The following is a 15,050-nucleotide window of genomic DNA, read 5'->3' on the forward strand; positions in this document are numbered from 1 at the left end:
TGCAGCCCCTGGTTGGGCTCAGAGCAGGGCCGATTGGGGAGTTGGAGCGCTGCCCCCTGTCATGCACAGAGCAGGGTGGATCGGGAGGTTGCGATGCCACCCCAAGTCATGCTGAGGATAGGGCCGATTGGGGGGTTGGGGCGCCACCTCCTGTCACACTCAAGGCAGGCTCAATGGGGAGGTTGCGGCGCCACCCCGTCACCCACAGAGAAGGGCCGATCAGGAGGTTGGGGCACTCCCCCCTGTCACACTCAGGGCAGGGCCGATAGGGAGGTTGTGTCCTGCCCCCTGTCACACACAGAGCTGCAGGGCGATCAGGGGGTTTGGGCGCTGCCCCCTTTGATGCTGCTCCAGGGGTCAGGAGGCCTCGCGGCTCTGCTGATCCCAGTGCTGGGAGGCCTCGCGGCTCCGCTTGACACAGGGGCAGTGAGGCCTCACTGCTGATCCTGGTGCTGGGAGGCCTCGCTGCTCCGCTGATCCCGGTGCTGGGAAGCCTCGCAGCTCTGCAGATCCCAGTGCCGGGAGGCCTCGCGCTCTGCTGATCCCGGGGCGTAACGCCTTGCGGCTCCGCTGATCCCGGGTTCGGGAGGTCTCGCAGCTCTGCTGATCCCGGGTTTGGGAGGCCTCGTGGCTCCGCTGATCCAGATGCTGGGAGGCATATTACCCTTTTACTATATAGAATAGAGGCATGGTGCACGGGTGGGGGCCGGCTGGTTTGCCCTGAAGGGTGTCCTGGATCAGGGTGGGGGTCCCGCTTGGGTGCCTGGCCAGCCTGGATGAGGGGATGATGGCTGTTTGCAGCTGGTCACGCCCCCTTCAGGGTGGGGGTCCCCACTGGGGTGCCTGGCCAGCCTGGATGAGGGGATGATGGCTGTTTGCAGCTGGTAACACCCCCTTCAGGGTGGGGGTCCCCACTGGGGTGCCTGGCCAGCCTGGATGAGGGGATGATGGCTGTTTGCAGCTGGTCACACCCCCTTCAGGGTGGGGGTCCCCACTGGGGTGCCTGGCCAGTCTGGGTGAGGGGCTGAGGGCCATTTTCAGGCTGGCAGGTGACTGAAGCTCCAAACCTGTCCTTTTTTTCTTTTATTCTGGGATTTATTTACCTTCTATGGCTGTCACTGGAGCTGAAAGCCGGCTTTAGCTCTGAGGCCGGCTCCAGCTTGAGGCCTTGGCTGCTGAAAGCAGGTATCTGGTTTGTTGGGTTCTATAATTGTAACACTGTTTTGATCCTGCTCGCTCCAGCTCTGAGGGCTGAAAGCAGGTATCTGGGTTTTTGTTTAGCTTCTATATTTGTAACAATGTTTCTTAAACTGCAAGCTCAGAGACCGGCAGCGGCAGGCGGGGAACGTTGGAGTCCTCCATCATTGGAGCAAGCAAGCCTCCTGTTTGCTTCAAGCTGCCTGGCTGCCGGCCGCCGTCTTGGCTGGCAGTTAATTTGCATATCGCCCTGATTAGCCAATGGGAAGGGTAGCGGAGGTACGGTTAATTACCATGTTTCTCTTTTATTAGATAGGATAGGATAGTTGCCTGAGTTAATAATTATAATGTTATTTTCGATGGTTGTCTTGTATGATAAATAAATACTTGCTGAAAATAAATGCTTATTTTTCCCATTTAAGTGAATAAAGGGGTCTTAGTGAAAAGGAGAAAAGACACTAACATTGAGTATGTACTCTGTGCTAGGAATTTGACTTAATATGTCCCATTAGAGAGAGGCAGCATATTGTAGTGGTTACCTGTGGATTCTGAAGGCATGTTGCTTAGATTCCTCTCTGTTTCTGCTCTTACAGCTGCCTGACTTCAGGCAAATTACTTATTTTTCTGTGCGTAGGTTTCTTCATTGACTATTTTTATACATTTCCCACATAAGCTTTGTTATGAGGACTAAATAAGGTAACATACATACAGTGTTTAGGAAGTGTCTATATAACCGTTAGCTATTCTTTAAGGTTCACAAATTCACACTGTTTTATAACCTCACAAAAATCCTGTAAGGTAGGTACCTTCTTAATTTTTATTTTATAGGTAAGAAGACTGTAGTTTGGTGAAGTTTGTAACTTATCCACAATCACCCATGTCTTTAGTGAGGCAAATCCTACTTTGCTTCTTTATGCATTCTACCATGCCTTCAATATGTTAGTTACTTTAAAATATCTAAAAAATGATTATCTCTTACATGATTCATATGATATTAAGGATCATTAATGTTTCATTTATCATAAAAATGCTGCTATTTGGCAACAGAATTAGTAGAATAACTGTTTTTGAACTTTACAATCTTAATATTTTGAAAAATCTTATTATTGATCCTTACTTGCATCAGTGATAAGTGAAATTTTAAAAATATATATGTTTTTATTAATTTTTAGAGGGAGAGGAAGAGAGAAGAGAGAAGAGAGATAGAAACATCAATGATGAGAGAATCATCGATTGGCTGCCTCCTGCATGCCCCCTACTGGGGCTTGAGCCTGCAACCTGGGCATGTGCCCTGACCTGGAATTGAACCGCAATGTCCTGGTTCATGGGTCAACACTCAACCGCTGAGCCACACTAGCGAGGGAAAACTGAGATATTTAAAAATATACTATATATTGCAATAGCTATTTAATTGAAATTAATTAAATAAAAATAACTTACCGGGGTTTAGGTAAATATATATTTATAACATCATTTAGTAGGTGATGATTATAATGGTACCTTGTGGGTTTTTCATAGTTTTAACTTTATTTTTAATTTGTTGTATAGTTATTTATGTATTTGAATATAGTAAAATTTTTTAATTTCACTGATGATATGGATGCCATCTGTGATTAAACAGATTATATCTAAATTCTTAAGGTTCATACATTTTATAGAAAAAGTTGTATTTGCTAATGGATAACCATTGGAGTTTATTAATATTGACCTGAGACGTGTGTCTACCTCTTTGGCATCTTTTATAAGAATAATTCAGTGTACTGGATAAGGCACTTAATGTCAAATATTGAAGTGAAAGATAAGGCAGTGTTATTGTTGTTTTTTTTAACTTAATTGTGTAACAGAGGGGTGAAATGTGTTATTATAGATCCTAAAGCCAGTCTTCTCTTAGGAATTTTTCCTTAATTGCTCCTCCTCCTTCTCCATATGCACACAGACACACATTCAGCCAACACAATAAAATAAAAATACTGTTTTATAAGAAAATGTTTAGATAGGTAAAAAGCCTCAGACTGCTTTTCCTTTCTATTTTCTGTCTGGCTTTCGGTAGAATGCATAATGGACAACATGCTTAAAGATTTCCAATTAGGAGCAGGAGCAGTTTTATTTGAATAGCTCCAAAGAAGCTATTGGCCGATGTTTCCTCCTCAGTACCCTTTGGCCTACCTTTTAAATTTCTTTTGGTAAAGTGCAGCTTGCTGCTAGTAATTCATTCTTTCACTTTGTTCATGGAAGTTGCTGAATTTGATTATGAGTTAGAAAGAGAACAGTTACCCTAATTTTACATTTAATATATCTTCCTTAGTTTCATTTCATTTATAACATATTGGTGGCAAAACTGTTGCATATCCTTTGAGTTTTATAATCTGATTCTGTCTATCAGTTATTCAGCTCTTTCTCAGTGAATAATTTTTTTTTTAAATTCTTCTCCCACTCCCCCTCCTTAACTTGGCTCTCACCAATTCATTTTTCCTCTCTCAGTAAATTATTTTCCCCATCACATCTCCTAGAGGAATAAAAAGGGCCCTTAATCCTCAGCAGGGCATTGTTGGAAGGGTCACTGAGAGGACGAGAGCAGAGGGCATATGAAGGCATGGGTTTCAAAACTAGCTGCTTGGTTCCTTTTGAATCTGAAGTGCGGATCAAGTACCCTGTTCACATCCGATTCCTATGATTGCTGCAATGGTTTTCTTTGGAAGAGCTGCTATCAGAATTGTAAATGCTCTCTCTGCGTTGCAGTTTAGTTAAGGACATTCTGAAGGAATTGGTGTTGGTTTTCATTACTTTATATAAAGGCTTGGGAAAAGTTCTTGTTTTTTTTTTAGGTTTCTAGGTCTGGCAAAAAAACTGGCTAGTTGATGTCACAAATAAGATGACTTTATTTTTAGGGGTTAGTGTCTAGAAGTATCTTCTCTTGCATTTTATGCATTACTGTGCTGATGGAAGCCTTTCTAATTTTTCTCTGATTTTGAAAACTTTACTATCTAAGGGCATTTATACTTCTTTTCTTTATTTATACAGGGCAAGGATTTAAGGTTTTTATTTCTTAATATTAGATGTTTTACCCTTAGTTTACTTTCCCTTTTACTTACTAGATGAAAATGTGAGACTTAAAGGAATTGCTTCTTGTCCTGCTCATGCTGCTCTGGGAAGAAAAAACAAACAAATCCAGAACAAAACTCCTATGCAGCCCTTTTATATTTGAAATCCTATTGAACCTTACCTAGTGAGCAAGTTTAAATATTGCTCCTCTTTAAATGAGCCCATACCATGTTGTGGCTTAGTTTTTAAAGATTTGGGTAGTATATATACACATACACACACTAGAGACCCGGTGCACGAATTTGTGCACAGGTGGGGTGCCTGGGCCTGGCCGGCAATTGGGGCTGATCAGGGGGACTGGCCTGCCAGGGGGAGGGACAGCGGGAGGTTGGCTGGCTGGCAGGGGGAAGAGACCCTCCTGTCTGGGTCTGGTGTGCACGTGAACCATATTCAGGGCTGTCAGGGCCCCAGCAGCAAGCTAACCAATGGCTGATTCCACAAGGAATCGGGCTCCCTCCTCCCTCCTGTCTGGGTCCAGGGTGTGGTTGAACCATATTCGAGGCTGTCAGGGCTCCAGCAGCAAGCTGACCAATGGCCAATTCCATGAGGAATTAGGCCCTCTCCTCCCTGCTGTCTGAGTCTGGGGTGTGGGTGAACCAGATTAGGGGCTGTCAGGGCCCCAGCAGCAAGGTCTGTGTTAGTGTGAGTCATAGCTACCTGCTGGTTGTCTGGTCATCTGGTCGTTTGGTCATACGGTTGCTTTTAGGCTTTTATATATACACTAGAGGCCCAGTGCATGAATTTGTGCATGGGTGGGGTCCCTGGGCTTGGCTGGCGATCAGGGCCAATCAGGGCGGGCCGGACAGGGATGGGGGTACCGCGGGAGGTTGGTTGTGAGAGCGCACTGACCACCAGGGGGCAGCTCCTGCATTGAGCATCTGCCCCCTGGTGGTCAATGCGCATCATAGTGACTGGTTGACCAGTCGTTTGGTTGACCGGTTGTAATGGTCACTAGACTTTTATATATATAGATAGATATGTTTGCTTTTCCGTTTTTTCTTATTATTTTTGTTCATTTTTACTTTTTAATTCTTTTATAGCAGCCTACCATAGCCAGTTTTTACACTAGATTTTCTTTCTTTATTTTTTTAAATCCTCACATAAGGATATGTTTTATTGATTTTATTTTTTTAAGAGAGAGAGAGAGAGGAAAGGAGAGAGAGAGAATATTGATGTGAGAGAGAAACATTGATCAGTTGCCTCCTGTACACATGCCCTGACTGGGGATTGAACTTGCAACCTAGGTATGTGCCCTGACTGGGAATCAAACCCACAACCTTTTTGGTGTATGCTTCAATCAACTGAGCCACCAGGCCAGGGCTAGATTTTCTCTATAAAGTCCCATTTTTCAGGAGCTGGGATTAATAGAAGAATGATGATATTGGATTTTCTTGGGGAAAAATGGTGGTTAAGAAGGCTGCAAGGAAACTTATGCCCCTTTCTTTAACACTGGAATATTTTAAACCATGTCTACATTTTATCTAATTTAGAATCCTGTAACTGAAAATGTTAGTATGGAAGTAGAAATCACACAGTGGTAAAGCTTGCGAGGGGACCATAGGAATTGCATAGTAACCAATCCTGATACTCTCCAGAGGAACAAATGCAGGTTTGTTCATTCATTCATCCATTTATTCATTTATGAAATATTTATTTCATGCTTGCTCTTTTATGTGCTTGGGGATATCCCTATCCTTTTGGAGTTCACAATGAGTATAATAAACATCACAATTAAGTAATTTACATAATATATTAGAAAGTGATACAAATGCTAGTAGTCTGGGATAATGGGGAGAGCAAGTGCTTGAAGGTGAGGGTGTGTTTGCAGTTTAAGATAGGGTAGGCCCTACTGAAAATATGACAGTTGAGCAGACTTGAAGATGAAGAGTAGTTTGTGTGACCAGATGAGGGAAAAGTGTGTCAGGCAGGCAAAAGAAACAGTCAATTTTAAGGCTAATGTGTGGGAGGATGTCTAGCTTACTATTCAAGTAATAATAAAAAGATCAGTGACTTCTAGAGTAATAAGTGGACTGGAATCATAGCTTCTGAAAATTAACAGGGTTGGGAGGCAGGAGTGTGGGGAACTACATAGATTATGGGGTCTGGTGAATTGTTGTAAGGACTTTGGCTTTTACATGAGTGAAATGGGGGAGGGGTGGCAATGAAGGGTTTTTGAGCAGACATGATCTGACTTACATTTCAACCCAATCATTCTGACTGAACTGTTGAGAAGACATGCTGGGGTAAGGTTGCTAGATTTATAAAATGAAAATATCGGACACCTACTCAATTAAAATTGTATTTTAGATAAGCAATGAATTATTTTTTATATACATATAATATGTGACTGACTATTAACCCATATGGCAGAATGTTAACTACTTTTTTATAATTAAAACCCTCACAAATCTTCAGTTACTGTTGATTACTGTAGATTATTATTACCATTATCTTGCTGGTTCCAAGGCTTGGGCCCTTATAGCTAGCTAATTTTCATTTCTCTCTTTTCCGTAGTACCTGTATTATTGTTTTTCACTTTGTGGTTATCTTATATGCTAGAGTGGTACAAATGCAGTTTGTCTTATACCTTAGCGTGGTACAAATGCAGTCTGTTGGACCCTCAACCCAGACCTATTGAATCAGAATTTCTTCAGATGGAGCAGAGTTCAGTATCTCCATGACTGCCTACTATTCTGGTTTTATCTACACTAGTGAACAAAACATACAAAAATCCTTACCCTAATAGAATTAACATTATAGTTGGGGAGATATAATGAACAAGATCAATAAATAAATATAGAGTACGTTAAATATTGATGTAGGTGCAAAAAAGAAAGAAAAAGCAGGAAGGGGAATAGGAAATATCCAGTGTAATGATGAGGGAGTTACAATTTTAGGTAGAATGACCATTGAAGGTCTCGCTGCCTGGTGATGTTTGAATCAAGACTTTAAGGAAGTGACAGAACCAGGGTCCTTGTGGGGAAAGAATTCTTGGCTGAAGGAACAGCAAGTATAAAAGCCCTGGCTTAGTGGTTGAGCATCAACCTATGAACCAGGAGGTCATGGTTTGATTCCCAGTCAGGGCACATGCCCGGTGAAGGGCATGAAGGAGGCAGCCGATCAATGATTCTCTCTCATTGATGTTTCTTTTATTTTTTTATTTTTAAAAAATCTTTATTGTTGAAAGTATTACATATGTCCCCTTTTTTTCTCCCATTGACGCCTTATAGCCCACCCTGATGTTTCTATCTCTCTCTCCCTCTCCCTTCCTCTCTGAAATCCATAAAAATATATTAAAAAGAAATCTTTAAAAAAAAGTCCTAAGGCACGTGTGTATGCCTGGTGTGTTAAAACTGCAGGGGCAGTGTGTCTGACAAGGAATATAAAGGGAAAATATAGTAGGGGATGAGAAGAAAGAGATAAAGGGGTGGTGATTGTTACCAGTTAGGCTTTATGGTATGCTGGGGACAGAGATGGATCCTAGGCCCAGTTGTGACATTACCTCTGGGCCTGTTTCTACATCATTAAAAAGTAGACAGAAGACTAAGATGATCTTGTAGGTTTCTTCCTGCTTTAAAATAGTCTTTGAAATCTGTTATTTACTTTTTATTTCTACTTTGTCAGGTCCTTTGCAAGCAATTAATTTATCATTTGAGATACTCTGTACTGTTCATGAGCTCATCTCTGTGCTTCATCCAGACAGGTAACTTTTTCCTTTATGTTGTCCTTGTTTCTCTTCTTTCTTGACTGAACTTGAAGATTTAGATAGTCCTTTGATAAAGAGTAGGAAGTTATTTTCTTATTGCTTTGTCTAACCAGTTCTTCTGACAATAGGATTCTTATTTAATCTTATCTAATAGAATTAAGAAACATATTGTATCTACTAAGAGATTGAAATTCTTCTGAATGGAAGCTTGATTTAAAGAGAAGAAAAGAAAGATGAAGCTTGACAACTCTAAATTGAACAAATCTCAATTGCCAGTCGAAGATTAAATGGAATATAATGTGCAGAGATTCTGTTATGCCCAGATTTCAAGATCCCCAATAGACCATCAGGGAGCCAGCCAAGTCCAATGCAAAAGCAGATGGAGTCTTTATTCGAGCTAGCTCGGCTCCCCGACCACACTCACCGACGCAGCGGCAAGCGGCAGAGAGAGAGAGGGCTCTGTGGGGAGAGGGGTTTTATAGGGGGGTTGGAGTAAGGGGAAGAGAGAGGACTGTGGGCCCTGCTGATTGGCCAGGCGCAAGTTGGTGTCTTGTTACACAGGATGTGGTCGTATCTATGGCTGGCACGCACTTCCCTTGATTGTCATTGGTTAGTTTAAAGAAATCCTAGGTGTGGCTAGCAGAGGCTTGGGCTTCTGGGAAGAAGCTCCTTGCCAAGCACATGGCTCTGCCCCAAAATGGAGGATCTGGGGTAAGATGGAGGGCGTAGCCCTCGCCCTGGGGCAAGATGGAGGGCATAGCCCTTGCCCTTTCAATTCATGGGATTCTTAAATAGATACTTCTAAGGAAAGGACAACCTTTAGCTAGGCCTTAGTCCTATATGAGTGTTTACTTACAAACAATGGGGTGGGACCACTCTATGATGTTGTTTTGATGGGTTCTATTAGCAGATGACATAGATAAAAGGAACTTGTCATGAAGCTTTATAATCTTCTTCAGTATAAATTCCGTTGGAAGAACAAAGTAGTATCAAAACTGTTGTTGGTGCCTTTGAAATCTAACACACACAAAAATTGAATTTGTAGGCTTTCAAATTGCAGCTTTCATGTAGTTGTAATGAAACAGTATAATCACTGAATAATTCTGCCACCTTTTATAGCTTTCACAGGGTATTATGAATATAAAGAAACAAATCCAAAAACATAACTAGCATCTTGGGGTTTGAGCTGTCTAATTTTATGTCACTTGCTAGACTTTGAGTACTGCAGGGGAGTCAGAAAAAAGAGTATAATAGTAGATACCAATGTATTAGGTTAAGTTTTACGGTGACATTAAATATGGCAATTATAGTGCTTGCTTCGGCAGCACATCTACTAAACTTGGAACGATACAGAGATTAGCATGGCCCCTGCGCAAGGATGACATGCAAATTCGTGAAGCATTCCATATTTTTAAAAATAAAAAATAAGAAAAAATATGGCAATTATATTTTACAATAGTAAGTTTATAGTTATTTTTACTCAAAACCATTTTCTTTATCTGTTGTGTATTTGGTGAGGCTTTTGCAGTGATTATTCTTTTGATTATACTTTAAAATCCTGTAATCTCCTTCACCACCCTCTATTCTTATGTGATATTGTATATTAGCAGCCATCTATGTATATGTAAAATTTACTTCTACTATAGCATATTTTAGGGTAGATCTTTAGTTTTGCCCTGAAATGAAAGATAAGAAAAATCCTAATTTGTACTTTTTTAAACTAAATATAATTATCTTAGGAGGAGTGAGTTGGAAAGGATTCATAAAACTTAGCTGGTTTGACACCCAGTTGCATATATTATTTATAGCCTCTACTTTGTTCTACAGTATAAAACTGTCTACAGCAAGCATGTCAAACTCAAAGGCTAACACTGGCCAAATAAATAAGGTTTAAGGTTATGTGGGCCGCAAAAAAACAAAAGCTTCAATTTCCATAGAAACTTAGGTTTATTTCGATAGAGACATGCCGAATACAGAGGGCTGAAATAAATGAGTAATTGTTAACATAAAATAATAGATCATTTTAATAAAAATGAAACGTTTTTTTTGAACATTAACTTACCATGCACTGAATAACTGCACAAATTATTACTAGTAAGCATAACACAAATAAACTTATTTTTCTTGTTCTCCGAAAGCAAAATATTTTCTGTTGCTCACACCAAACAAGTCAATACAAGACTAATGACGTGGCAATCGGCTGCTAAAATATTTGCTGCTAGTATTAGTGGGGAGAAATGGTGCTCCTGCATGTAAGGGAAATGAATGCAACATGATTATAGTAATCAGTCATTAGCAAACATTGTAGTTAATTATTAATAATTATGTATTACAGAATATTGTAAAAATTAAGTTATGAAATTTTAATTTGCAGCTGGGCCGCAAAAGTATTTGTTGTAGGCCGCATGCGGCCTGTGGGCTGCGAGTTTGACATCCCTGGTCTACAGTATAAAACTGAAAATTTAAATTGAAAGACTATTTATATACTTAAAATGGAAGTCTATTTAAAATAATGGAGTAAATTATGAAAAACAAATGAAAAGTTTATTTAGTATCTTTTGAATATTATTGAATTCTAGACTTGAAAATATGCATTAAGCTAACTTTCATATCTATGGTAATTTTACCGGTTTAGTAGTTGTGCCAATTCAAAGAATAATATACGTTAATTAGTATAGGCCTTAGTGTTTCTATTTAATGGACACCTATTTCATTTACGATATGTAAAATCCAAGCAGGACATGCTAACTTAGTTCCAGTGAAACTGCCTGAAAAGTGTCTTCATTACTTATTTATTTATTTTTTTGTTAATCCTCACTCAAGGATATTTTTTCCATTGATTTTTTTTAAGAGAAGTTAGAAGGGAGGGGAAAGAGAGACAAACATTGATGTGAGAGAGATACATCGATTACTTGCCTCCTGCATGTGCCCTGATGAAGGCAAGATCAAGCCTGCAACATAGGTACATGCTGAGGGCTGACACTCTAACCACTGAGCAAAACTGGATAAGGCCTCTATTATTTATTTATTTATTTATTTTTGATGATGAAAAGTACATTTATTTTTTAATGTATACATGTACACTGATAGTCCGACAGAAAACTTTATGACTGCATTTGATATTATCAGTGGGACTTTTGCTGCCGAGAGAAACATAGAAATTTATTCCCCTTTCGTTAGTATCAGTGGGCAAAGCGAGAGAGAAGGTTTCATTTTTATTTTATTTTTTTACTTTCCGCATTGGTTCTTTTTTTTTAAATTAATAAATCTTTATTGTTCAGATTATTACAGATGTTCCTCTTTTTCCCCCCCATAGCTCCCCTCCACCTGGTTCCCACCCCACCCCATGCCCTTACCCCCGCCACTGTCCTCATCCATAGGTGTAAGATTTTTGTCCAGTCTCTTCCCGCACGCCCCACGCCTCCTTCCCCCCAAGAATTGTCAGTCCACTCCCTTTCTATGTCCCTGCTTCTATTATATTCACCAGTGTATTCTGACTTAATTTTTAGGTTCACTTGTTGATAGGTATTTGTTTGTTGTCACTTTATTGTTCATAGATTTTATCTTTACCTTTTTCTTCTTCTTCTTCTTCTTAAAGAATATCCTTCAGCATTTCATATAATCCTGGTTTGGTGGTGATGAACTCCTTTAGCTTTTTCTTGTCTGTGAAGCTCTTTATCTGACCTTCAATTCTAAATGATAGCTTTGCTGGGTAGAGTAATATTGGTTGTAGGTTCTTGCTATTCATCACTTTGAATATTTCTTGCCACTCCCTTCTGGCCTGCATGGTTTCTGATGAGAAATCAGCTGACAGTCATATGGGTACTCCCTTGTAGGTAACTAACTGTCTTTCTCTTGCTGCTTTTAAGATTCTCTCTTTGTCTTTAGCCCTTGGCACTTTAATTATGATGTGTCTAGGTGTGGTCCTCTTTGGATTCCTCTTGTTTGGGGTTCTCTGCGCTTCCTGGACTTGTAAGTTTATTTCTTTCATCAGGTAGGGGAAGTTTTCTGTCATGATTTCTTCAAATAGGGTTTCAATATCTTGCTCTCTTTCTTCTTATGGCACCCGATAATTCGGATGTTGGTACGTTTGAAGTTGTCCCAGAGGCTCCTTACACTATCTTCATATTTTTGGATTCTTTTTTCGTTTTGCTTTTCCGGATGGGTGTTTTTTGCTTCTTCATATTTCAAATCTTTGACTTGATTCTTGGGATCCTCTTGTCTGCTGTTGGATCTCTGTATATTATTCTTTATTTCAGTCAGTGTATGTTTAATTTCTGACTGGTCCTTTTCCGTTTTTTTGGCATTCTCATTAAGATCCTTGAAGGTCTCTCTAAGTTCCTCAGAGGTTCATAGAAGATTCTTGAGTAACCTTATAACTGTGGTTCTGAACTCTATGTCCTCCATTAGTTTGCTTTCCTCCATTTCTTTCATTTTTGACATGTTTCTTTGTCTTTGCATTTTCGGCTGACTGCGAGGACCCACTGTGTCTATAAGAAGAACTGCTGTGCTGGAGACACCGTTATGGGGCAGGACTTGCTTCAGTGTGGCTTTGGTGCTCACTGAGTCTGCCTTTTGAGTGTGTCCCTTATGGATGTGAGGAGTTGAAATCTGGTATCTGACCAGGGATACCCTGGCTCCTGGATCTCCAAGTCAACCACTGTGTGAGTCCACCCAGCAGGAGCTACAGCGATATCAGCAGATTTCTCCTCTTTGTTTGGAATTTGGAAATTTTGGAGCTCTCTAACCCAGCTGCAGTTAGATTAGGCTGCAAAAGCCGAGGTGATTCCTTTGCACTGCTGAGCACAGCTTGGGAGGGGATGTAAATTGAGTGGGGCGGGGTCTCAGAGAATCACCAGGGCAGAGCTACTGTCCTCAGCATGTCCGCAACTCCTGGCGTCTCCGGGATTCCGTGTCTCTGCAGTCCTACGCCCCCACAGCAACAATGATCCCTGCAAGCAGCTCTGCGAGAAAGCCCTCCTCACTTTCCAAACAGCTGCAAGACAGTCCAGTTTCTCCCCGTAGGAGTCTGGGACCTCAGAATCTTGCCTTAAACGAGCTCAGTGCATTCGAGAGCTTGTATCCCCTTCCGATTGAAAAAAACCTCGCACCTAGGTGCAGCTGCCTTGCGCCTTTGTACCTCTGTTCTTGGTGCCTCTGCACCTCCTACCTGGTCTCAATGCGCCTCTTTCTTTCCTTCTAGTTGTAGAACTTCCACTCGGCCAGCTTTCCCGTGGTTCTGGATGATAGCTGTTTTGTCTTATAGTTGTAATTTCAGTGTTGTTGTGGGAGGCAGCATGCACAGGTTTATACCTTATGCCGCCATCTTGGTTCTCCCGGGTCTCTATTATTTTTAAAAACTAGCCAATTAAGGATGAGAAGGTAAATTTTTACTGAGATAGCTTCTCTGAAACCAAGAGATCTCCATTTCTTCCTGCTCTTGTCTCTCTCTACCAAAATTACATTGTTGAGTGATTCAATAACTGGGTCATGAGAAAGTATTCTCTAAATTAATGTCAGCAAACTATGACCTATGGATCAAATCTTGCCTGTATGTAAAATTTTATTTGAATACAGCTATGCTCATTAATTTACATTTTACCTATGGCTGTTGTGGTGGAATAATGATAGTGTTGAGTAGTTGTGGATCAAATGATCCACAAAGCCTAAAATATTTACTATTATTTACTCTTTTAGAGAAAAGTGCTGACTCCTGCTCTATCTCTTAAGTCTTTTGTAGTCAGATCATGTTAAAGTTCTGGTGGAGATTTAATAGGTTAGTATTTTTGTGTTGTTTCCCATGTGCTCCATTCTAAGAAAGAATACTTTTTTAAAAAAAATTCATTTTAGGTTGTTAGTGCCCAGCTTTCTTATCCATAAGTAGATATAATACCACCTATGAGAAATTAATGAGAAATGTAAAGTTCTTAGGCATCCAGAGAGAATTCAAGCAATGGGGAGATGTAATCAGGGAAGTCTCAGTGTTTATTTGGGTGATTTAGGATGGCATGTTTTTAGAGATTCTGATTTTACACAGCGCTGACTATAATGGCCTAGTTTATCCCGGATTTTAATATAGCATTGCTTGTTAACTTTCCTCCATGTTTTTCTTCCTTCCTCTTTCCCTGCTTTTACCCCTCTCTTTCTTTGTCTTCTCTTTCCTCTCTTCCTCCTGGTCTTCATAACTTCTTCTCTCTCTCTTTCTTTTTTTTAATCTTTACCTGAGAATACTTTTTTTAATTTTTTTTTTTTTTTGAGAGAGAGAGAGAGAGAGAAAGAGAGAGAGAGAGAGAGAGAGAGAGAGAGAGAGAGAGAGAGAGAGAGAAGGGGGGAGAATGAGAGAGAAACATTGATGTAAGAGAGAAACTTCGATCAGTTGTCTCCTGTACATGTCCGCACAGGCGATTGAACCTGTAACCTAGTTAGGTATCCCGACCGGAATAGACCCCACAACCTTTTGCTGTGCAGTACAATGCTCCAAGAAGCTGAGCCACCCAGCCAGGGCTCCTCTCTTTCCTTTTTGATGTATGTAAGCGTTGCTATTAAGTTAAGGTCACTGGGTGGCTACTCTAGGGGGAGTATGCAGAGAACCTAACATAGAAGAATCTCCCTTATTCTTAGTTCCATTCTCTAGGAAGCAGAGGAACATTAAAATCTTGTAATCTCCTTCACCACCCTCTATTCTTATTAGCAGCCATCTATATATATTTAAAATTTACTTCTACTACAGCAAATTTTAGGGTAGCTCTTCAGTTTTGCCCTGAACCATGATGCCTAAGGGTTCAATTAAGTCAGGCATGGTTTTCTTCTAGAAGACAGGATAGATTATTCCTAATGTTTTGAAAGAAATTTGAAGATCTAGTGATGATAAAATTGAGCCTACCAGTCTTATATTGCAAACACCTCTTAGTTGTTTTCTTGTTTCATGAAAACATAAACTTAAAAAGCTGTTATTTTACTTGATAGGTATTTTTAGGAGATCAATTTGAAACCTGGGACTTAGCCCTTTCTAGTTATTATAAAACCATCAGTAATATAAGAGAGC

General features: G+C 40.4%; 1 protein-coding gene and 1 non-coding gene across 4 annotated transcripts in view; both read left to right on the forward strand.

Moving 5' to 3' along the window:
* The window catches only part of NUBPL (NUBP iron-sulfur cluster assembly factor, mitochondrial), a 241,121-nt gene that overhangs the window by 36,331 nt on the left and 189,740 nt on the right, over window positions 1-15,050 (forward strand). The gene's annotated exons all lie outside the window — the stretch shown is intronic.
* Window positions 9,315-9,418, forward strand: LOC132223721 (U6 spliceosomal RNA). The gene has a single exon (XR_009450511.1). It is a non-coding gene; the product is annotated as a U6 spliceosomal RNA (small nuclear RNA).

Source organism: Myotis daubentonii, chromosome 1, assembly GCF_963259705.1.
Source record: "Myotis daubentonii chromosome 1, mMyoDau2.1, whole genome shotgun sequence".
Classification (NCBI taxonomy): domain Eukaryota; kingdom Metazoa; phylum Chordata; class Mammalia; order Chiroptera; family Vespertilionidae; genus Myotis; species Myotis daubentonii.